A 26,096-nucleotide genomic window follows, 5' to 3' on the forward strand; every position below is an offset into this window, starting at 1 on the left:
CTTAAATAAATGGAAGAAACTCCTACTGTCCGATGCTTGGCATCAGTCTCTTGGCCTAGTAAAATTCTTAAACAAATTAGGGATGTGCAAGCTGTGAAGTGCCCAGACTGAACAGAAAAAGGAGGTGGTGGCTGGGGTCAGGCTCTGTAGCTGCCAAAAGCCTACAGCTCATCTTGGCAGCCAGAGGAAGCTGGTTATAAATTTCCGGAGAGTTAATGTACAGAATTTTCTAGCTAGCAAACATGATCATAAAGAACAAAGATGAAACTCTCAGAGCTGCTGACCAGGAATTGCCTGAAAAGACCACGCGGCTGCCAGCTGCACGTCTGGAAAACCAATTCTCTTATCAGGGTGTAATCAGCAGAGTTGAGTATGAAATGTATAGCAAACCTCTGGCTTTGGCCCCAGTTGTTGAGCTGAAAATCTAATCCTCAGGAACAAATCTGCCTACATGTAATATGATGACGCCCGGTAGTCTAGTCATTGGTGCCCAGAGACCTCCTTCCTTGAGAGGGAATGTATGTGATGCCTAGTTGGCACTCTTCAGTCTTGCCTGCTTTTGAGACATCCCCAGGCTGTAAGGCTTCTCATAACTAATTGTATCCTTCCATTTCCCAGCAGGGACATTCATCCTGTGCTGCTAAATCAGAAGGTTACCTAGCAACAAAAGAACTCTTGAATGTGCCGAGAGGAAAAAAAGGCATTAAAGGGATAAAGAAAAACAATTCTGAGAGAGTCACGGGGAAACAAGGTCACGGTTTGCTTTGACAGAAGTGAGATGTTTCAACCCTTGCTCTATAATTTCCATCGCTCCCAACCAGCACAAACAGCTGGGATGATGTAATCTAACACATCTGGAGGGCGCCATGATGGGAGAGGCAGTATTTTTTTTTTCTTTTTTCAGTGCAATATTGTCTGAACCTGACAATAATATTTCATCCCATCCTTGCAGCATTTCTGTAGAAAACATGGAACAGTATTTCCAGGAAGCAATCCTAGTCATGAAGAAGAGAATGGAAAGAGGTGGTAACATCTAGTTCCATGTCAAGATGGTACATTTCTGAAAATAGGTTCAACATCTGCACCCCCCCAAAAAGCTGGTTGACTGGTACAAAGAGCAGAGAAGCATGGGATGTACTGCCAAGCTCTGCTATTGAAAGGTATTGAAAAGGAATGGCAGAGATGGCAGTGAATTCAATTCTGATATCATGGCCAGCAGCTCCCAGAAATAAATAGCCTGTGAATTGCATGAAGCTGCAATGGAGTAATCCTCCCCTGCAGCTTGCCAAGTAATTAAAAACAAATCAGAACAGCAAAATGCATGTATGGCCTTGCAAATTCTCTTTTTACTCCAAGCAGAGGAAAAAACATGAAATCCATGCAATAGTGACTGAACTTGCAACACAGAAGTGGCAAACCATCGCCCTCTTTCTCCGTTTAAATCAATTTTTTGTGCTTGAGAGAGCACTAGGACTGTTTTGTAATTACGAGTCTACCTCTCTTTTCAAAAGAGCACTAGATCCATGTTCGTAAAGAGGCGCATTGCATGTGCTTCAGAAAGCACTAGTCATGCATTACCTGGGCAGATGCCTCTGCACAAGCCAGGTGTCCATCTCTCCTGCAGACCAAGCCAAAACAGCCAGAGAGCCCCTAGCCAGCAGAAAGGCATATGGCATGCCTGTGGCATTCTAAATGGGCCAGTAGGAGCAGAGCAGATACTAGTCTTGGCTGTGTTAGTAATCCACATTATCAGTGAAACGTGCTAGTCGAGTTCCATCGTGAAAATCAGATCAAGGGGCGGGAGTGGGGGGAGGAAAATGCTACTTTATAAGTGGAACAGCTAAAGAGGATTTTAAGCAGCCTTAGCTGTGGGTCAGGCAAGAGATGAAGTTCATGCCACATTTGAGCGGATCAGGAAGTGAGCCTTCTGGAGCTGGTTTTGAGCTGGAATGCTGCAGCTCTTTGGAGCTGGAGGGGGGAGGCAGAGCATTTTTCTGAAGGGGAGAATTTTTGCTTCACCTCAGGCTCACTCCCAGCCTTTCTGACACCCTCCTGCTACTGCTAATGCTGCCAGCATCCCCTGTCCACTTCAGTAGCCTAGGCAAGCAACAAAGGGTGAGTCGGAGAAAATTCACTGTTTCCCCGGAGATGAACAGAATGAGAAAACCACCAGACTGCTTAATTATTTTTTTTAATTGTTTCCTTTCTTTTCCTCTTACGTGGAAGGCAGGTCGAGTGGATGCCTGTTACTGTTAAGGCCCGAAGCTTAAGACAGGAATTTGATTTTTATTCCTGGTTTTGCGGGTTTCTGAACTGGAGGAAATGAAAGGGGAGGGGGGCACAGACTGCTTTCAAACTACTTTTGAAGGATTGAAGCTTGAAAACAATGGTGACATGGAAGCCCCTTAGACTGGAAAGCCATTGCCAATCAAAATGACAGTACTAGACTAGAAGGACGTGAACATTTCAAAACAAAGATTCCTATGAGAGCTGGGCTGCCCTTTAGCAGGAATCTGACAATAGACTGTTTCCAAACAAGTAACAGCTTCACTTTCCTTAGTGAGGGGTGGAAAAACAGAAACTGTCGGTATCCATTGTCTCTCTCTCTCTTTTTTTTAATGGCTGAAATTCCGCAAGATAGGCCAAGTTCTCAAGATCTCTTATGCCTTCTTGCATAAGATCTTATGATATTTGGGCCGTGTTTAACTTTTTAATTAAAAAAGAAAATGAAGGAAGCATATGCAGCAACATCCTGAAAAATCGCAGTTGCTAGCCCCTGGTACCACAGGTTTCCTGTATCTTTCATGAGAAACCCCCCCCCCCCGCTACAAAATTGATCCCGCGACACAAGAAGGAGAGTGGAAAACACAACCCTGATGAAATTTTACCTGGTATTCGCACACCGTCATGGCATTAATGTAGTATCATTTGCAGACAGAAGCTGCTCCATTCAATGAGATACCGGGGTTGATAGATATCTTCAAACAGTGCTGGGTTGAATGTTCATGATTCTGTTGCCATGGGAATATTCACAGCCTAGCCATTAGCTCTGAGGTGTGAAAAGGTCCCCAAAAACCACAAACACACACAGAGTGTATTTTTGGTAGCATATTGCTTGAGTGGAGTCACAAACAAGTCAATCTTTGGGGAGGAAAATCCCCCAAAGCTGAAATTTATGGCATGAGCTCCCTCCCTCTTTCTGCAACCCTGTTTATCGTTACACCCTAAATTCAGCAAACGATAATACGTTGCTAAAGAGGGATTGATTATTCCAACAGACATTGTTGTAGCCATTACAGGGGAATCTATGGGACATATTTGCAATTGTGTTCTCCAAGACCTAATGGATTATTACATAGATGAGATGAAGGTCTCCTTTGCATTCTGTCTTAATCTACAGCATACGTAGAAATATCTTTATTGCCCCAATCACTGGAAGTTCAGCCAATACATGGCAGTCATGCATTGATGATTACAGAATTTCTCCAAGGACATATCACAATGAGCTGGCTCTTCCATTTTTGTCTGCAGCAATTGCTTTGATAAATTTGCTCCATTTTAGGGTTTATTTGTGACAGTCCCAGCCTCATGTATGCCTCCGGGCAAATCTGAAGAAAGCATCAAGCTGATAGGTAGGTATCAATCACAGAGGAGCTTCTTTTGTGAGAAGGAACAATGCAGACATCATGTAGCAGTGCTTTTGTGATTTGTGCTATCACAATAAGCTATTTATGGAATCCTACTTCTGAGCCCTAAGCATAACAGCTTAAGGCACCAGCTACCAGGAAAATGGTGAAATTTCTCATGCATGATTTGGAGAATATGTAAGATAAAGCAATAAAAACATCCTAACGTAAAGCCCAGTTTCTGAGGACTAAATGGACAAATCCATGTAATTTTCTTGGCACTGACATCAATATGCTTTACCATTGTCATCTTCTGGGATGGGCCTTTTCCATTTAATTTACTAAAGCCTGGGAATTCTTCATGTCATCCAAATACTGAGCGGGTTTGAGCATGCTTAGCTTTTCAAAATCAGATGATTTTAGGCAGGAATACATCCTTTTAATATGCATTAGCTATGAACAGGTAGCCATCACCATGATAAACGATATCAAGATTGCAATAGATGAGAGCCAGGAGAACAGTATAAATCGTATTAAACAGTATAAATTGTATTAAACAGTATAAATTGTATTAAACAGTATAAATTGTACTAATATATTGGTCACCTTAATGTACAGTAGTTGCAAAACCTAGATTCTTTTTGAGTCATATACTTAGCATTAAAATGAATCACCTTTCTGTTCTTTTACATGTTTATTATTTGTATTGTGAGTTAAATGAATAAGATTCTTCTATTTATACTCAGTTTTATTATTGCTCAGAAACAAAACAAAATCTGTTTGTGATCCAAGTAAGCCTCTCATAGTTACCTTATTGTGGAGACGGGTGGCATATAAATTTAATAAATAAATAAGTAATGAGAGTTGATTTACCAACAATATCTATCTGGTGGTAAAATGGCGGCATGGTGGTTAGAATGCAGTACTGCAGGCTACTTCTGCTGACTGGCTGCCAGCAGTTCGGCAGTTCAAGTCTCACTAGCTGAAGGTTGACTCAATCTTCCCTCCTTGCAACGTCATTAAATGAAAACTCAGATTGTTGGGGGCAATACGCTGACTCTGTAAACAGCTTAGAGAGGGCTGTAAAGCACTGTGAATCAGTATATACCGGTAAGGCTAAGTGCTATTGCTATTGCTAGTGTGATCAAGCTATATTTCTGATAAAAGGAGTTGTAATTACAGAAGAATTACTGTTTGTTCTAGTACATGTGTCAAATTTAATTTCTGATATACCCATCTTAGAGATTGTCAGGGTTGAAAAGATTGTTCCTGACATGTACAAAATTACTACCAGTGAATAACAAGCAAACAAGTCTGCATGACTATAAGGCAGCTTCTTATGACTATGTTACAGTGAAAACTGAAAGTATGTCAGTAGTGCTTTAGTGGTTTAAAAAGCAAGTCCAGGGTTAGAATTCAGCATACTAAACCTTGACTGAAATCACAAAAGATGTAACTTTTTTCCTTTTTTTGGTGAAAATAAATTAATATGTCTCTCTGACTAGGTTTATGTTCTGCATTTGCAAATTAATGATTCCAGTTGACTTGTCAACAGTTATCAGATTTTGGGTTGCACTGATTTATGTTCACAAGATGATGTCAGAACTCCATTGCACCCAAAGGGCAGTTGTAGCTTTTGTAGTCCTTACAGTTTTGAGGAATGCTCTGTACAAATGGTGCAGTCTGAGGCTATTTTGGGGCCAAATGCAGGTTAAGGACTGCTCTGACTGCTTAATGACTGTTCAAACTTACAATGGGAGTAACAAAGTAACTTTATGAACTAGTTCTCAAACTTACAGCTGTTGTGTGTCCCTGCAATTATGTGGTTGCCATTTGGGCACTTCACAAATAGCTTCCCAAAAGCAAAGTCACTGGACAAGCTGGTAGTATGTTCCAAGTCATGCGTATGTGATGCTGCATTTTGTGACTGCAATGGAACAGATGCCATAAGTCTGGCATTGTCACATGATGTTTCACTTAACAACCATGTTGCTCGGCAATGAAATTGCCTATCCCAATTGCAGGTTTAAAGTGAAGATTATCTGTAACTCTGATTATTTGCATGAAAAGTCTGAAAGGGTGAGCAAAGAAATGATAGAACAGGGGACTTAATTATTTCACTGTGTGTGTCATCTTCCTTCTCCAGACTGCCCTAAGGACTTTGTCTCCCTTGCTCTCAAATGATTTCATGGAGATAAAAGCCTTGAAAACAGCAGTTAAGAGCACTGAAATAATGAGCAAGGAAAAAGTTCAGTTCTCCTCCCTATTTTTTTTTCTCCATTCCAAATCATATTCTCCTGAGCCAACTTTTCATGCTGAAAAAAAAAACACAAGTCTAACTGAGCACTGAAAATTCCATGCTATTTGGGGACATGAGGAAGATCCTCAAAGGAAAGTTACTAAAGGCTGCGAAAATAGCATCAGCCCATCAGCTTGGGAAGGAAGGAATTTGTCTCAAGTCTTTGCAGTTGTCCAGGCTAATTTTTCCTTGTATGTCCAAAATAGATTAAAAGGTAACATTTTTGTTGAGTTGAATTTGACTCCTAATGATTGCATGACAATGGCAAGTTATTATGTTTCATATGAAAGTGATTTGCCAGAGTCGTCTTCTTCTTCTTCCAACATATAGCTTTGGAAATGTCTAGTTGTCCAACCTCATTTAGCTTAGCTTCTTGACACCCAAGAAATGATGCCAGGCAGTTAAACCCTAAACTGTGATTAGAACTGCAATTAAAATAACAATCCTATTGCCCCTGCATGCATCCAACCAGTACGTTTGAAGAACATTGTTGAGATTGCTTCATTTACTTTCACATTTAAGCCAATGGAAAACATATTCTGTCCCTAAAATTTTGACAGGATGAAGCATTGCTCTGAGGAATTGTAGAACATGAACTTCAGAGCAACTGGCAAATGCAGACTTCCTCCTCCAAGCCACTCAGTGTTGATCCATCAAAGGAAAACATTCTTCAAGTAACATCTGGATCCTGTAATAATATATGCATTTGTTATTAATTCATAAAAGCAGGAAAGTATGGCCTATTCCATTTAAAGATGCAACCAGAATATTGGCTGTGTCTCAGATTCAGCCCATATTCAACCAAGAGCAAAACTTTTGGCTTGGAGTTCAAATGTATATGGCTTTATTTAACTTGGCTTTGATTTTAGGTTCAATGGTTTCACCTAAAGCCATGCTTACTGCTTTTTAATATATTGTTTGCTTCCAGTTGTCATGTACCTTGGAATATAAGAACAAAAGAAGATGCAAATATTATTGAATGCAGAGTAAACAGATCAAAAATGACTTTGCTAATACAATCCTTTTCACAGGTTTTGATGTGCAGGTGTTCATAGGTTAAACTGCTTCCACTCAAATAAAAATGTGAAAATGTGACACTTAATTGCTTATTCAGATTTCAGCCCGATTCTGAATTAGAGAACCTTCACTTCCTAATCTGGGAGCACAGTCATGCATATGCAACCCTCTTACTGACTGCTTCTAAGTTTGTTTACTCTCTTAGACAATAGCAATAGCAGTAGACTTATATACCGCTTCATAGGGCTTTCAGCCCTCTCTAAGTGGTTTACAGAGAGTCAGCATATTGCCCCCAACAATCTGGGTCCTCATTTTACCCACCTCGGAAGGATGGAAGGCTGAGTCAACCCTGAGCCGGTGAGATTTGAACCGCTGAACTGCTGATCTAGCAGTAGCCTGCAGTGCTGCATTTAACCACTGCGCCACCTTGGCTCGCAAAAATCAATAAGATTTATAATAATAAGAAATGTATTTAGAATTTTAGTTTTTTGTGTTAAATGGTTTCTTAGTTTGAGTGTCATAAAAATTATTCTCCATGGCGCAAGACAAGAATTTATTTTATTGGAAATTGGAAAAGGAGAGCTGTAAAAAACCATTTTTCCAAATAGCTTATAGTCACCAAGATAAGGATGGACTTTCTAATGAAATTGGCATGTCTTCAATTTGTTCACAAGCTTACTGCTCATACTGTAGTACAGCAGGTGAAAGCTTTTCAGAGGTCCAACCAGATGGATTGTATCCCACTTTGGGAAAGAGAACGAGACAAATGAGAGGTGCTGCCTTAACAGTTTGCTGCAGGACAAGTTAAGGTACAACAATTAATGAATTGAAAAAGTCACCCAGAATCCCTCATCAGTGAGATGAGCAGCATCTAAATTTAAATAATTAGAAGTAAATAAAATAAAACCTACCCTCATTACTGTTATTTTGACACAACATTAGTTAGCATACTTAAAATGCTATAAATCACTAAATAAGCTATAGTGCAGTTGAAAGCCTCAATACTACTGTGCATCATGAATTTGGGGAGGTTGTAAATACTTTACAAATAAAGAAACAAATATTGTGGGGGAAAACCCATAGCTAAACATTTTTTACTTTCTTAGGCCAATGTTTTGGCATAACTGTAAACTGAAATCCAACTTCTACTTAATAAAAGTGTGTGTGTGTGTGTGTAGATAGGTAGGTAGGTAGGTAGGTAGGTAGGTAGGTAGGTAGGTAGGTAGATAGATAGATAGATAGATAGATAGATAGATAGATAGATAGATATAGAGACAGACAGACAGACAGACAGACAGACAGACAGAGAGACAGACAGACAGAGAGACAGACAGACAGATAGATCTGGCTTTGAATATACTTAACTCTAATTGGGGACATATTTTTATGACTATGTAAAACTGTATTGCTGGACATTCAATGCTTATACAGACATACATATTTTATGGAGGGCAGAAGGTCAGCACAGCTACTTCAACAGAAAATAGAAAATCAATAGATTTTCAATAGAAAATCTGAAACCCACCAGCAGCAGTTAATGAAATCAGCTTATTGTGCAGGAGATGCTGAAACAGCTGGTCAGTTTTGATGTGCATTCTAATTGAACTGCACAGTGTTAAAAGCAAGACCAACATCAGCCAAGGTTAAGGGTTAACTTTCATGCCAGATGACAGAATATGAATTACAGCAAGGTGTTGATTCTTATCTGTTCCTCAAAGTATTCTTCTGATCTTCTTAAGAATAACCTGTCTGATGCAACCCTCTAGTTCTTCTTGCTAAGCCAGCAAAACTACAAGAGCTGGATATGTGTCTATTTTCTTTCCCTTAAGCATGTTCATTTTCAACCTAATCTTACAGCCCTAAGGATGAAACATGCAAATCTTTTGTCTTTATGTTTGAAAATGGAAATACTGCTGGCCTAGCCCTACTTATGACATACAGTACTCTTTTGGGGGGAGGAGAAATGTTCTTCATCAAAAATGCTGTCATGTCCCAAATTCCATGAATGTGTAATGATGATACCAATTTAGATATAGAGTTCACTCAAACAGTGGAAAAGTGAAGTGCTGAAAAATGGCATGCTGGGGAAACTATCCTTAAAATAGCAAATGGAATGCCTGGTCAGGTGATAAACAAATGACTCCCCAAATCCTAAATGCACATATAGGCTGATGGGATTTAAGAATATAAGAGCTTAGCTTTAACCTACTGTAATTTTGATTATATTTAAGGTTATGCATTTGACTATGGCAAGGAGAAATTTTACTCCAAGATATGAAGAATTTTAACAGCACTCATCATAAGTGAACATTCAAGCAAAGTAAGATCTTAGCATTTTGGTTTAGTCTGGGAAAGCCATTTCATTCCAATTCCAAAAGAATTGCACAGGTTACCTACTGCATTCTTCACTCTAGGTCAGGGTCTCCAAACTTGGCAACTTTAACACCTGTGGACTTCAACTCTCAGAATTCCCCAGACAGCAAATCTTAAAGTTGTCAGGTTTGAAGACCCTGCTCTAGGTGATGTAGACTTCAACCAGTAGTGGGTTTCAAAAAAATTTAGAATCTCTTCTGTAGATGTGGCCTGCTTTGTGGGAATGGCTTGCCGGCCACGTGACTGGGTGGGAGTGGCTTGCCAGCCATGTGACTGGGTAGATGTGGCCAACTTGAAAATGTGATGAAACTCACTTAACAACGCTCTTGCTTAGCAACCAAAATGTTGGCTCAGAAACTCTGGCATTTGAAGCATGCAAGCTTTAAAGCTGTCAAGTTACAAGACCCTTGCATCCCTAACCCTTTAGGAAGAAACCCCAGGGATGTTCAAACTTGACAGCTGTAAGACTTGTGGACTTCAACTCCCAGAATTCCTCATCCAGTCATGTGAGCTCAGGAACTCTGGCATTGAAGTGTGCAAGTCTTAAAGCTGTCAAGTTACAAGACCCTTGCACCCCTAACCCTTTAGGAAAAAAACCCAGGGGTGTTCAAACTTGACAGCTTTAAGACTTGTGGACTTCAACTCCCAGAATTCCTCCTCTCGCTCTTCATCTTGATGATGTGTGGACGGGCAGGGGTGGGGAGCTGGAACCGGTTCTAAACAGCACTGTAGATTTGTGGAACCTCTTCTATAGTAGAGGTTAGAACTGGCAGGAACCCACCCCTGACTTCAACTCCCCAGAATTATCAGCTGTGGTAATTTTGGCTTCAGCAGTAATCAATGTATGGTAATGATGACTTAAACTATATTTACTGAATCACTCCAAGAACTTCCTGCAAGTAAGTTGTGGTCTGTTTACTGTCTTGAATTCCTACACTAGTTCCTGCCCCTCTTTCAGCGTCCGAAGAGAATGGCTTGACTAAATTGAAATCTGGCATGGATTCTGGGAACCCAGTACCTTACACCACCCAGCATTTTCTTTAGCCATAGCAACTGAATTTCAACATGACTGGGGAGGCTGCAGGTTGGGGAAGATAGATCTATTTGCTTCTAAGTCTAATTTAGAGTGCTGGTAGTTTAAAAATCCTGAACAGCTGAGAAGCAATTCCTTATTTTGAAATAAGGTCATTGTCCAAATCCTTTTGGTAAATGATGTATGTATGTATGTATCAGGGGTGGGTTTCAGGCGGTTCGTGGCGGTCCCTGCAAACCGGTTGGTCGGCGAACCCGGAAATAAGTAACTTCCGGGAACACCGAAGGGTCCACCCACCTGCCCACGTTTCTTACCCGGTTTTGACGAGTTCTGAGCTTTATGCATGCGCAGGACGCATACAGCGCCTGCACGATCCTCCAGGAGCAGCTGGAGCATCTCACAGACGCTAGTACACATGCGTGCACTGCACGCGTGCACGAGGACGCCGCCGGCCCCGTTCCAACTGAACCGGTTGGAACGGGGCGAGAAACCCACCCCTGGTATGTATGTATGTATGTATGTATGTATGTATGTATGTATGTATGTAGTCTTATCTATCTATCTGAAAAAAGTTTTTTTCTCGTGGAATCCCAACTTTGAAACACCCTCCCTCCCAGTTTAATTGACTCAACATTACAGTCTTTATCAAGAAAGAACATGTTAGGCTTAAAATTGCTGAGTTATCCCCTTTTCTGTTACACTTTTTTGACTTACAGTTTCTACAGTTCTGCTGTTTCTTCAAACTGAATTGTATTTGTTGTTATAATAGTTTCTGTCTTTGCTGCAGTGCCTTGGAAGAGGACTTTCAAAATCATATAAATGAATAAAATGAGATAAACATCCTTTGCATGAAGAGATAATTATGTAACTTGCAATGTATATTATTATAGATTATTTTAGGAGGGATTATATTACATTAGACCAGTGGGTCTCAACCTTCTTAATGCCGCAACCCTTTAATACAGTTCCTCATGTTGTGGTAACCCCCAACCATAACATTATTATATGTTTTCCATATTTTTTCTAAAATATGTGTTTTCCGACGGTCTTAGGCAACCCCTGTGAAAGGGTTGTTCGACCCCCCAAAGGGGTCCCGACCCACAGGTTGAGAACCACTGCATTAGACCCTTAGTATTTTTGTCTACATATTAGTTAAGCCATCCCTGAATACAAGAACAATTTAGAGGGGTCTCCTAGGCTTTGTACATCAACAACTTGGCACTTTGGCAAGATAAAGAATGAAAACATAAGCCAGAACTTCAACGTAATACAGCGAGATCATGAATAAACGTAATATTTGATCAGGAAATTTTCCCTCTCTTCCTCTTTCCCTATGAAAGTATTTTGAAATTGTTGTTGTTGGCCTTGCTTATAGAAAACTTGTCAGAGGATTTAAAAAAAAAAAGTAAAGTGTGTGCATGTGCTTCTCTGTTAATCTTGTTTTTCCCCAAATAATATTTCTCTTTGCCTTGGCACTCTTGACTCACTTAGAATAGGATCCTTTAGGGTGTAGCTTTTTGTCCCTCCACCCCAGTGGTGGGATTTAGCCAGTTCGCACCTATTCAGGAGAACCAGTTGTTAACTTTCTAAGCAGTTCGGAGAACCGCTTGTTGGAAGAAATCTCAATTTATTTTTTTCCCACTTTACGGGGCTAATCCTGTAAGGAAGGCAGGAAGAAAACATTCTGGTGTTGTTTCTAGCCTTATCTTTATTGCCCTGCTTACAGAAACTACCTCTCCAGTTAACCCTTATTACATTGTAACAGCTAAGGCAAAGCGCCCATCAATGTGAGTGGTGTTGATTTGGCCATGCCCACTGGGTCACATGACCACCAAGCCCGCCTATCCAGCTGGTCATTAGGGCATAGAACCGGTTGTTAAATTATTTGAATCCCACCACTGCTCCACCCCCTAAATCTCATTAAAAAGAGTCAGCCTCTGTAACATTTTCCAGTAGTACTTACTGCTGAGCAATTTCCTTTTGGAATCTTTCCTGTTTAATGACTTAGTAAAATAGCAGAGGCCCAGTGAAAGTCTCACTTATGTCTCTGTAAATATGTAAAAATATGGTATGTTTGGAGAATTATATATTGGATCCAGGCCTTCTTTCTCAGACTAATTCCCTCAGGAATTTATTTCAGGATGGAGAAAGTGAATTCTTTAGAACATTTTCATTAATTAGATGATTTATAATAATGTATAAAAAGCCACACTGGGTCATATAATTTTCTATCCAACGCATTCTCCTGCCCTGAACTATGATTGGCCTCAGTTAAGTCTATTAGATTTAACAGCATTCATATACTTAAAAAAAAGTTGTAATATATAATTTAATAATGTGCACAAGTCTGGGTCAATGCTATCGTTGCCACTTAGGGTTACTCCACTAGTCCCGCAAATGCACCCATAAAAGCACACCCATTATTTCAAACTGGCTATGTTACTCCCTAATCTTAACAGCAATTCACGGAAACCAAAGATTGGGTTAAAAATCCACAGAGCTTTAGCTCTTTTCCTGGATCACTGCCTCAGCCCATTGATCACATGGTCCCATTCTTTTTGGATTCCAAATGTAATTTTCTTCTGGCTTGGCTGCACTTCAGCTCAGCTCAAATTATGAAACTTCCTTTCTATTATTTGAGATGCTGGAATTTGATAGGACTTGGGAAGAGACCAAATCTACATTAATGAGAGCTTGTATCCACACCAGCCTTCACTTCCCAACATGGTGCACCTTCCCTGTCCTCACCGCATTAGTTATCTTCAGAGTCCCACACAGCAACCAAGTCTACATCTAGGTTTTTTTTTCATGCAGTGAAAAATAGAAGATGTTTTTATTGGCGTTTTCTATCTCTCCCATATGTACTTATCATTCCTATATCTTCCCATGGTAAAAATTCAGATCTGTAAACTCTAATTATGTGTTGATTACCACTCTTGGGTTTTGACTAATTGGTCCAAGGTTATGCCAACACTTCTGGCCTTTTGGTCTACCCTTGAGTGCCCCCTTTTTGTTTCAGCAGATCACTTGAGGGCCCTCTGCTGTTTTGCAGGAACACTTGAGTAAGAGTTTTTGAAATATAAGCACAGTTGATGTGCTGGTATGCAGGTGTTTAAACAAGTTTAAAGGAAACTTTAATTTCAGCTGTTGGTTTTTTTTCAAAAACACCTGGGAAATGAAAGTCAATAGGAAGACACAAATCATAGAAAATAAATGCTATTTTCAGCTTTTTGAAATGGTATGCTACAAAAAACAGAGAAAGCTTGGCCATAGAATTGTTCTTAATGGAGCCCTTTTGAGATGAGATAACAGTTGTTTTCTCTCTTGCTGTTGTGTGCATTTTCACTCTGTCTTTGTCCAGCTGGGTTTAGGTGATTGAGGTCGGGTGTGCAATTGTGTATTTGTTCCACCAGATACTGAAGCCTGTTTGCTTTAACAATGCAACATGGTTCTCTCTCTCCCTCTTTTTCTCCTTTCTTTCTTTTCAAGATTGGAAGAAGCATTGCAATCCTTGGGAAAGTGAGGGGGAATAGACTCAGCCATATTAGGAAAGTATTAGAAATAAAAACTGTTTTCTATCAGTACGTTTGCCAATAATATAGAATGATTAAAAATACATCTGGTATTCTTAATTTCATCTGCCCACATGGCTTTCAGAAAAGCCGTTTTACTAATATAAGGCATGATATGTGAGGACTACATAAATTTCCTTTATTTCCTTTCATTGTTTCATATCTGACCAGGCAAATATGTTCACCCGGGACAACAATCCAACAGGAAAAAATGTAGAGAGTGATATCTAGGACACCCAGTAACATTAACTATATATTTTATGGCATGTTTTTTCTTAAGCTCCAAAGAGCAGCCGATTGGCATTCCAGTGAATCTTACTCATTTTTCCAGTATCTTGATTGGTTGGTTACTAGATTTCCAGCTGCCACTATTATCAAATAAGCAAGCAGTCTGGCTGCTTCCAGCAGCTGGTTACCATGCCATTGTTATCCGGCTGCTAGGAGTAGCAGAAAACCAGCTATCTGTATGAGAGGCATAAAAAGTATGTGATGTATGTTTATGTATATACAGTACATATAAGGGATGCCTATACACATACAGCCTTCACTTAACTATAAGATCAAATGATTGTCTATCCTTGCTTAAAGCCACAAGATAAAAGAAAGCAATTCAACAGCTGGAAAAGCTGTACTGCTGAACTACCTCTGGTGCAGCTATTAAAAGGGTGAATAGAACAACAGAAAAAAATGAGTATCTATGCAATGTCCTTCTATTTTGCTTGCATTCATGTTTTGGAATGCTTTTTGGTTCATTAAGAAAGTGACTTCAGTATGTGTCTATCTGTGCATATAGTTGGGTATCAGAGGTGGGTTTCTATCGATTCACACTGTTCAGGACAACCGGTAATGGTAATTTGGCCTGGATTGCAAAACCCGGCAAGCGCCCAGGCTGACCATGCCCCCGAACTGGTTCCCCAGTCGCTATTTCCATGTTTTTTAGTAATTTTCATGTTCTTCGCGATGCGCAGACAATTTACAGTTAACTGTGCATGTGCGCACAGCACACATCTGGCACACGGGCTCACAAAACCAAGTCGGTAGCAATGCCAGTAGGAACCCTCCCCTGTTGGGTATGTGACATTTGGTAACAAAAATCCGAGTCCTCCTCAACCAGGGCTGATCCATTCATCACTGTGGAAGATGCAGATCCAGATTTGCTTTCTTTTATGTGGGCTAAACTTTCCCCTTGATAAATGAGATGCCTGGAAATACTTGCACCCAGGGCCCTGTTAATGAGGGAGAAGTTTGTGAAATGAGTAAGCTTGTTGCTGAACTTCTTCAAGACTGTAACCACCAATTTAAATATTCAGAGAGAAACTAAACATGCTTCTAGAATGAGGACATAACCACGAATTAAAAATTCCAGAGGGGTGATGAAGGGAAAGTTTCAAAAGCCTTCCTTCAAAGGTCACGGGATGATGGTATCACTTTCTAGTAGTTCACAAAGTTCGCTGGATGCCTGTTCCGCTGCATTTTTGCTCTGCCAAAAGATGTTCTGCCTGATCTGGCCTCCACTTTTGAGGGCTTGCAGGTGGTGTTATCTGTGTTGCTTCGCAAAAAAATCTGTGGGCCTGCCTTGTCCTTCAGATAGGCGGGAGTCTGAAAGAGCATCGTATAATTACTGAAGGACATAGTCTGGCCTGATGCCCAGACCCTGAGGCCCATTGAATCCGCTCAGAATGATAACTTTCTGACAAGAGGAAAAAATATATTTCAAGGTAACATTGACAATCCTCACTCCCAAGGTTTTAGCTGTCCAAAAACAATAACTCAAAGGCTCTTTGGAAGGGTTTTCAGTGTTCTGATAATCAGAACATGCCTTTATCTGGGATTTGCACCTAACAAAAACATTCTACAGCTCTAAGCAGGTTCTGAGCAGGTGGAGAGAAGGATCACTTAATGTTTTTCATCCCTGAGAGAAAGAACCACTTACAGGCAAACAAGAGCAATAATATGAGCCAGGTATACGGTTGAAATAAGATCAGTTTTTTCTTTTATTAACCAGAAAATGCCCCTGACCTTAAGTAACATAGCACAGAAGTCTGCACAGGCAGGGACGTGCAGTCAGGGGAGGCAGGGGAGGCAGAGCCTCACCATTGTCATCATGAAAAGAAAAAAAAATGTAAAAGGAAAAATGGAGTCACCATGGATGACTCTGCTTAGTGCTTAACTGTTTAAAAAAAGCCTCCTAAAAAAGTGCCTCTACAGGAGGTGGCAGGAGAACGAGGTGCCTCATCTAGTCTGACTTTATGATCACTCGAGCAGAGCTAAGCAAGGGTTAAAAGCCGAAAAATTCCTGACATAAATGAGGCACGTTGTTCTCCCTGCCTCCTGTAGAGGATGTTTTTTAGAGGCTTTTTAAACAGTTAAGCAGAGTCATCCACGGTGATTCTGGCAGCAACTAGCTCAGCCTGACCTCAGCTCTTGCCTTTTTCCTTTTACATTTTTTTTCTTTCATGATGGCAGGCAAGAGCAGAGTTGAAATCCTCTCTGAAACAGCTGGAAAAGGTACGTTAGGTTAGGTTAGGTTAAGTTTATTTATAGGCCGCCCTTTTCCCTGAGGGGACTCAGGGCAGCTTACAACTTATATAGGAGGGGAAACATACAAAGACATATAGGACAATACATAATTAAAAGAGTAAGCACATTCATTCAACATTCGGGCGGGGATGGAATATATCTTTAAACCCCAGGCCTGACGGGATAGCCAGGTCTTGAGGGCTGTGCGGAAGGTCTGGAGGGTGGTGAGGGTACGAATCTCCACGGGAGATCGTTCCAAAGGGTCGGAGCTGCAACTGAAAAGGCTCTCCTCCGCGTAGTTGCCAGTCGACACTGACTGGCAGATGGAACTCGGAGGAGGCCCAATCTATGCGATCTAATGGGTCGTGAGGAGGTAATTGGCAGGAGGCGGTCTCTCAAGTACCTAGATCCACTACCATGAAGGGCTTTGTAGGTGGTAGAGTACACCTTGAAGCGCACCCGGAGATCAACAGGTAGCCAGCGCAGCTCGCGGAGGATAGGTGTTATGTGGGCGAACCGAGGTGCACCCACAATCACTCGCGCGGGACCGCATTCTGGACTAGCTGAAGTTGCCGGTGGAGGGATGGGGATGAATTCAAACTTCATCCTCCTGGTGCAACTTTGTGTGTCTGTGTGTTTGAGAGAGGGGAGGGAGCATATTGAGACAGTTCTTTAGTTTATGCACTATGTAACACTCTAATACTATGTCTTTGGGTCTTCTGAAATTTTAATTATCCAATCATAAGCAAAACAAGGTTTTCATTAGAATGAATTTCCACTTCTACTTACACCTGCCAGCCAAAATGCTGCTAGTGGTATTGCTAACATGGGCTGAGGAGGAAAACCTAAATTTTCTGAATCCTGGTGCAACTTTGTGTGTGTGTGTGTGTGTGTGTGTGTGTGTGTGTGTGTGTGTGTTTGAGAGAGGGGGGGGAGGGAGAGAGGGAAGAAGAGGGGAAGGGAGAAGAAAAAGAAAGAAGGAAATTTATTTAGCAAATAAGTTTAGAAAAACAAATGCTGTCGCTTTAAATTGGAACTGAGCATGCCTGGCTGTGGAATTCTGGGAGTTGAAGTCCACAAGTCTAAAAAAAATGCTGCCTCACCAGCCATAAACCTCACCGCACATTACTGCTGCACAGTAAAGGTTGCATTTAAAAAAAAAAAAAAACATGTCAACAAGCAGAATCCTATAAAATAGCCTGATTTAGATCAGAGTTTGTCCTCTGATCTGGTAGATGGTCCTACTTATATAAGACTATACTGTAGATATACTGTTGAATTAATTCCTACCACCCTTTTTCAGGTTGCTCAGATTATTTTTAAAAGTTTCAAAAGATTTTTATCTCTTCATGAATGAAACAGAAAATAACTTAAGAAGAACAAAAGAAAGAAGTAGAGGAAATTTAGCAGAACAGTCCAACAGTTCTAGTGATATATCTCTGCAAGTGTGATGAGAAAAGAAATTAAATGAAAATTATTCTTGTTAGGATATCAACAGATCTATTACACATATTTGCACGTATTGGGGTGGGGGGAGCGAATTAGCTCAAACAGCCACCACTGCCATCCCGATGGCGATATGATGTCCAGTATAGCATAGTGGTTAAGATAAAGGATGGCCAAATTCAAGTCCATCCTCAGCTACAAATATTCATTGATCATTCTCTCTCAGCCCAATTAGCCTCATAAAGATCTGTTGGTATCCTGACAAGGATAATTTTGTGAGAGAAAATAGGAGGCAGTGCTACCTTTACAAACTTCAGTTTGTAAGAAATTAATCCAATAAACAAACATATATGGCAGTTCTCTCTATTATTTAAATTAAATCCCTACCTGGCACAGAGTTATGTTAGTTGCGGGACCTGAGTGTGTCTGCCCGTCCCACCAGTTTGGATAGAATATGGGCATTTTCCCAATACCTTCCCAGAAATAGTGTGAGTGAGTTTGAGTTATTGGTTTTGTATGTGTCCACTCCTGAAGGACTCCGGGCAGCGTACAATAAAAAGGGAAGGAGGATAAATAAGACAATACAAAATTTAAAATACACAACATTCACAATTAAAGTGGGGCTGGATACTTCAACAGCCCCAGGCCTGCCAGAACAGCCAGAACTTAGTAGCTTTACGGAAGGCCAGGAGGGGTAGTAAGGTATAATAAATAATAATTGAAGTAATAATGCTGGTATGTTGCTAAGTAGCGATGACCTTAATATCTATACCTGGGTATGATGCTCACATGTCTCTATTGTGTTCCATTTTAATAGTTTACAATAGTGTTAACTTTTGATTGCTTTTAAATGACTATCTTTAATTATTAGCCACATTGGAAACTTTTCAAGGTTTAAGAACATACAGTAAATACTGTATATGTCTACATTAACACTCTGCAATTAGCTCTTTAGTTGTGCTATAGTTGATCCATCTACATCCTGGAATCTATCATAACTTGTTCCTCATTGCTATCTTCCACAAGATGAGGCCACAACTTCTATAAGATAAGATAAGCAACACTTTTGCTTAGCCTCTCTAGTCAATCCCAAAAATGCTCACTGCAAAGAAATGTCATGCTTTGATTTCCCTCAGGACTTGTTTCCCAGAATTTTGGGGTTTTCCAGTACTTACTGGATGCTGCACTAATTCTGTCTAGGAGGTCCTGTTTTGCATTGGTTCTTTCTGCCTGAACTTTAGGTCCTGTCCACATAGGATCTAAATATTTCTGAAATCAGAAGGTAGACTTTCTGTTTTAAAATGATGACTAGCAGTATATACAGTACTTTCTATAAAAAAGAACATGCAAAACATAAGAAATGGATGGCAATACCAAAAAGTATCCATTAATAGTATGGAACGTTTCTTGAGGATATCTATGAAATCAGTAAGATTATGGTTTAAACTCATACAAACTTATTACATAACTAAATATATCTGGAAGCCATGTATGCAAATACATAATGATTAGCTTTGGTCATTATGTTTCTTCCATGCAGGTGTGTTAAAAATCTTGGAGACAGCCTGGAGTCTGGACAAATCCCTGCAGTTTTCTTGGCACAGTTTTTCAGAAGTGGTTTGCCCTTGCCGTCTTCCTAGGGGTGAAAGAAAGTGACTGGCTTCATGTCCAAGGTAGGACTAGAACTCACAGTCACCCAGTTTCTAGCCTGATGCCTTAACCACTATACCAAAGTGGCTATTATATTATGGGTCTGTGTTTATTTCCATTCACTAAGATTGAAATCAATCCTAGAGGGCATAATTTCTTTACAATTCTTTAAATTTCTTTAAAAAAAAATTATAACTGACTTAGCAACCTCAGCTATCCCAAAGAATTCTAGGAATTGTAGTATGATTACAATGCTAAGAACTATGGTGTAATTCACAATTGCGTAGAACCTCAGGGACCCTTGAGAAGAAAGAATACAATTTACCAATGAAAATCTGCAAAGAGGCTCTTAGTCATCTCCAAAATTGGCTCTTCCTCACCTCTGTAAGAGACATTACTGTTGATCTGAGGTCAATTTATCTTCCAGACCCCATTTCAAGCAAAAGGAATAGGAAGAGTGGTTACAAGAGATTTTTAAAAAGATCTTTGTAACCAAGTATTTAGCACTAATGGTTGAAATATAACCCAATGATGTTGGGTGTGATTAGCAGCTTTCTGTCTTGTTTGAGGAACATGCCGTGCTGCTTATTTTCTCACCAAGCTCTTTGTCACCTAACACCTAGAAGAGCTTGTCTGTACCATATGTGGAAACAAGTTTTGCTCATATTCTGTAACATTACCTTGATCCTGATCACTTTGATCCTTCTGTTCATTAGAAATGGCCAGTCAGGTTACTGCTGATATATGAGATCCTACCCCAGTAAAGCATGTGTCTGAACTATGTCATTCTCTTTGACAGATCTTTTTGTTAACAGTTTGTGTCACCTCTTTTCTCATTACATTAAGAGTTGTGAAGGTACCATCTGGGCTGCTGATAAATCTGACAGACCCATTCAACATGTCCTTTTCTCCAAATCTCATTATTCTCTTAAGAAACGATCTAGTTTGGCATATAATGGAACTGAATACCATTCATTTTAAGCTTGATGGTGAATACTGTAGTATGAAAGTCCTTTTGTTAAAAATAATAAAGGAACCATTTGACATGTTAAAATTCACTGGGAATTCACTGGGAAGGTATTAACTTGTCTGTCTCATTGAAATCAACAGGCCCTAAATATATTCAAGTTTGGTTGAAGCACAACTTTATTTACCAAACTGTGTGTGTATGCATGTGTATACATCAGAGGTGGTATTCAGCAGGTTCTGACCAGTTCTGGAGAATCAGTAGTGGAAATTTTGAGTAGTTTGGAGAACCGGTAAATACTACCTCTGACGGTCCCCTTCCCCCATCTATTCTCTGCCTCCTGAGCCCCAGCTGATCGGGAGGAAATGGGGATTTTAGTTTCCTTTATTTTTAGTTTCCTTTATTTGTATGCCGCCCTTTTCCCTGGGGGGACTCAGGGCGGCTCACAATTCAAAAGGGGGGGGCAGTAACCTTCCCCTGGAGTAGGGAGGGGATGGAGAGTTTACAGTATCCTTCTCCTAGAGCGGGGTGGGAATGGAGATTTTACAGTATCCTTCCCCTGCCATGCCCACCAAGCCATACCACACCCACAGAATCGGTAGTAAAATTTTTTGAATCCCACCACTGTTATATATACACATACTGTAGCTAGGGGAGAGGGAGGGAGGGAGGAGGGAGAGAGCGGGGGGAATAAATCAGGGAAATAATTAAACCATCCAGCATCATTTATTATATATCCCTGAATAAGTATTATTCATATCTGAGATTTATATTCAAACTTATGTGACTATGCTTTTCAGGCCACATCGGATCTTCTCAGTGGTTTTGCATGTGCTTAAGCAATATAGAAACTGGTTGGTTAGGTTGGTTGGGTCAATGGGTTAGCTGGTTTTCCATGCACACTGGTGTCAGATTAGTAACTGTCCATAGGCAGAATTGCAGTACAAATTAAAACAAGTGGGCACTCACATTCATTTGGATATTTTTGACACATCTCAAGGATTAGCAGATAATCAGAAACAGTGACAACGCATTTGACAATGGGCCCTTCAGAGGAGCCAAGCCGTCAGCCGTTGTTCTGTGATACCAACTGCAGTTACTGCCTTGGTTTGTTTGTCTGAATATTTTGTCTCAAGTTAGCATTATTTATATCAAAGCAGCCCTTTCCAACTTGAGACTTTCTTGATGTATTGTACATGCTCAGTGTGGATGATGGAATTGTAATCCAATATATCTAGAAGACTATTGAAAGTTGATTTAAAACATCTGGACATAAACCTAAACATGCTTTTTCTTAATTAAGAAAGGATAGCTTTTAGAGTTACACACAGCAATTTTTCCAGTGAAGGTCATTATTGTGAAAAGTGACTATGTCAATGAGAAATCATGCTCTGGGCTTGACAAAAACATACCAGACACTGGCCTCCAGACTGATGCCTTTACCTGCTTTGAACAGTTAGTGACAATTTTTATACTTTGATGGCAAGATATTTTCTAATATATCAACTCCACAAATGATTTTGGGACAGGAATCCATATCGCTGATGACACAAGCATAAGCTTAGAAGAATTCAAAGAAGCTGGAGATAGATTTGGTGAAATGATATCCTTTGAGTCAGAAAGATTTGGAAGCAACTGAATGCCGAACGAAAATAGAATATAACAAAGAATATCTCTGCTTAAGATTACAAATATATTTTATATCCAATAATGTCACTTTTCTTTAATATTTTGCTCTTCTGTGTTTTACTGTGTTTTCTTCATTCCATCTTATATTGTATTGTTTATTTAAATTTAAAATCTTTTAAAAAATAGAGATTGCCTTTAGCTTTGTTAGCATCTTGATAGCCTGCTTGTGACAGCTTTCCCCTCAAGAAGTATATGAGACCTAAAATATGGGCCTTTTTTATTTGTTTGTTTCCTTTTACACAGGCTCAATGTATCCAGACTCCTGAACTTCTCTTCCAAACAGAACATTGGCCGTTTCAACTTTTGGAATGCCAACCTTAATATTCCACGCAAAGTTTGATGCAGTCCACAAAATGAAGGAAGTTGCTCAGCCCTGCTTTATACAGCTGCTTGAGCTTGTTCAGAGGCCTGGGTTGTCCATCAGCTAGGATTTATCCATTTGCTAAGCCAAGAAGAGCTTTGTGCTTAGATTTCCCCACCCCCATCTAAACCAAATATTGTCTATATCACATTGGCTTTTCCGTGGGAAAGTAGCGATGTGATACTTACATTACGCTACCTTGGATTATATCACAAAGGGTTACTTCAGAAGGAACTGGCTCTTTGGCACTTTGCTACTTCAGTAAAGGAGCAGTCCAACACGGCTGGAGTGAAAAGATTCATGGCACAGTGGGCCTCTCTACTCTGTTTCCCCCATCTTTTGTTTGAAGTAATTAAATCCTTATGAACAAACTGTTCAGATTTATTTTCTTAACTTTTTGTTTGTGCACTCCCACCCTTCCACCTTCCAGCTCCCTGCCCCCTCTAGGCACACAGGCAAAAAGGAGAAAAACACTATCGTATTGTTCTGTGCCACTTTAGAACTCCAGTGCACTCTCTGAGTGTGTAATAATATCCCCCATGGATAGTCTAAAAATAGGTGGGTGAACAGAGTGCTTGTGAATGGATGGGGTATAAAGCCTTATTAGGGCAGAAGTTTCTCAGCTATTCAGTGAGAAGGTCTAGCCCAAGCAAACCATTACCAACCTCATCTGCAGTTCCTATATCACTTCCTGCCTCTGTGCCTACCAGAGAGCTGCCACATCTTGCAATGAGTTTGTCATTCATGTTCATTCAATTCTTGGCAGCTCACTCAATTAAAGCCATCCGGAGGTGTGCTGATCAGGTGGTTGGGTGATGTGTTCTTGCTTTTTAAATTGGTGGTGTGGGAGCAGTTGCATAACAAAGCAGCTCAGTGACGGACTTAAGTAAATAGCACACAAGGTTTCTGTGGTTTTTTTTCAAAGGAAGTGAGCCTGACATTAATCATAATCTTCTGAGAAGAGTTTCAGAGCTCTGCACTGCTGGCAACATGTGGGTGGGGTCTGAACTTTTCTCATCATCGAAGCTCCAAGTTCCTGTTTACTAAGGTGGTTTGCTTTTTATACTCAGATGTAACCGAAGCACTAGAATAGCATGAAGGGTGGTTCCCAAAGTCACTTCTCATACTGAAAGAAGGAAGAAATGCTTCACTTTCACTGCCTGTGCAAATGAATAACCATTCTTTATTCTTTAATTCAGAGCAAGGGGTGAAACATGCCCAAGCACATGGAGAGATGCTTTCAGGTTGAGAGAAATAAAACAACTCAGTTCTTCAAACAGGTTTACCAAGCTTCCTGTCAATGTTCAAAAGAGGCCTCGGGTAATTTTACATGACTTGTTATCTTTTTTCCCTTTTATTTGTACTTGTGCATGCACATGGTAATCAAAAAGCACTATAATGGACTCTCTTCGTGCAGAATGGAAAATTTAGAATGATGTCATCATTGTAGTGGGAGAGAAAAGGAGTAGATGCCACAGGCATTTATCCAATGCAGAGGAGAATCCTCTTCAAACTGCCCCAAAATCTATTTTCTGAGACTTGAGAACAATTTAGCAGTAAATGTGAGATGCTACATTTCTTTATACTTCACCACCTCACACCGAATGGAAAATGATATTTCAATAATCATTGGAATGAATACAGATAGTCCTTGACTTACAACCACAATTGAGCCCAACATTTCTGTTGTTAAGACAGTTGTCAAGTGAGTTTTTCCCCATTTCACAACCTTTCTTGCCACAGTTGTTAAGTGAATCACTGCTGTTCTTAAGATAGCAACATGGGTTGTTAAGTGAATCAGGCCTCTCCATTGACTTTGTTTCTCAGAAGGTCACCAACGGGTGATCATATAGCCTGCTGGACACTGTAACCATCACAGATATGAGCCAGTTGTCAAGGGTCCCAATTCTGATCATGTGACCGTGGAGATGCTGCAAACAGTTGTAAGTGTGAAAAATGGTCATGCCACTTTTTTTCAGTGCTGTTGTAACTTTGAATGATCAGTAAGTGAATGGTTTCAAGTAGATAAGTACCTGTAAGAATTTCAAATGGTTGAAAAAACATTTTTATTCTAACATTTGTACCCAATAGAATATATTCTAATCAGGGTTGGTCACTAGGAGCAGAGGCCTTGTCTTCCAAATTCTCAGACTTGTGCTGGAGCCAGAAGCTAGAGAGAAGTTCCCTGAAGATGAGCTCCAGCACAAGTGCAAAAGCTTGGAAGACAAAACCTCTGGTCCCAATGACTGACTCAGATTAGATCTGTAACATTATCCTGGGACACGTATATTTGCCTTCATTCATGAGAATATATTCTGTTCCTGAATAGAAGGATGATAAATCCTATGTAGAGAAGAAAGCAGCTCTGCAGAAGGGAAGCATAAGCTTATCTTAACTTCCAAGACTGTAGGGAGAATCTCCTTTACTTGCATTTTAATCCTTATGTGCCCTTGAGATAATTCCTTTTGAAATTGACCAGGCATTCTTCTTCAGTGCCACTAGATTCTCTGTCCCACCTGATTTGACTGTGTTTTGTTTTGATTTTAAGATTTTAATTTTAAAAAAGAACTGGAAATCCTGCAAAGAAAACCACAGATGGAGATAAGAGGCAGAAGTACAATTTTAAGCACCAAGGCAATAAATAAATCAGGGTGATGACCACATTTTGTTGAAGCTAAGTCACATGTATCATGTGCCCTTCGCCTCACTCCCTGTTGCATGAGTGCGGTACCTATAGAGATGCTGTATCTGAGGTGATATTCAGCAGGTTCTAACCATTTCTGGAGAACTGGAGCAGAAAATTTGAGTAGTTCAGAGAATCCATAACAGGGGTGGGTTCCTGCCAGTTCTAACATCTTCTATAGAAGAGGTTCCACAAATCTACCATGCCGTTTAGAACCAGTTCCAGCTCCCTCCCCCCGCCCATCAGGACATCATCAAGATGAAGAGTGAGAGGACGAATTCTGGGAGTTGAAGTCCACAAGTCTTAAAGCTGTCAAGTTTGAACACCCCTGGGGTTTTTTTTCTAAAGGGTTAGGGGTGCAAGGGTCTTGTAACTTGACAGCTTTAAGACTTGCACACTTCAATTCCAGAGTTCCTGAGCCATCATGACTGGAGGAGGAATTCTGGGAGTTGAAGTCCACAAGTCTTAAAGCTGTCAACTTTGAACACCCTGGGTTTTTTTTCCTAAAGGGTTAAGGGAGCAAGGGTCTTGTAATTTGACAGCTTTAAGGCTTGCGTGCTTCAAATGCCAGAGTTTCTGAGCCAACATTTTGGTTGCTAAGCAAGAGTGTTGTTAAGTGAGTTTCACCACTTTTTACAAGTTGGCCATGCCCATCCGGTCACATGGCCGGCAAGCCACTCCCACCTGGTCACATGGCCAGCAAGCCACTCCCACAAAGCAGGCCACACCTACAGAAGAGGTTCTAAAAAATTTTGAAACCCACCACTGATCGGTAAATACCACCTCTGACTGGCCCCACCCCCATCTATTCTCTGCCTCCCAGCTGATCAGGAAAGAATGGGGATTTTGCAGTAACCTTC

The 26,096-nt window shown here is 40.4% G+C and overlaps 1 long non-coding RNA gene across 1 annotated transcript in view; it reads right to left on the reverse strand.

Moving 5' to 3' along the window:
• Positions 1–4,288: 4,288 nt before the first annotated feature.
• LOC116507868 overlaps positions 4,289–26,096 on the reverse strand; it is a 37,198-nt gene continuing 15,390 nt past the window's right edge. Inside the window, exon 2 of the long non-coding RNA XR_004255244.1 lies at positions 4,289–6,613. This is a non-coding gene — a long non-coding RNA (uncharacterized LOC116507868). The remainder of the gene's footprint in view (positions 6,614–26,096) is intronic.

This window comes from Thamnophis elegans, chromosome 4 (genome assembly GCF_009769535.1).
Source record: "Thamnophis elegans isolate rThaEle1 chromosome 4, rThaEle1.pri, whole genome shotgun sequence".
In the NCBI taxonomy this organism is placed as follows: domain Eukaryota; kingdom Metazoa; phylum Chordata; class Lepidosauria; order Squamata; family Colubridae; genus Thamnophis; species Thamnophis elegans.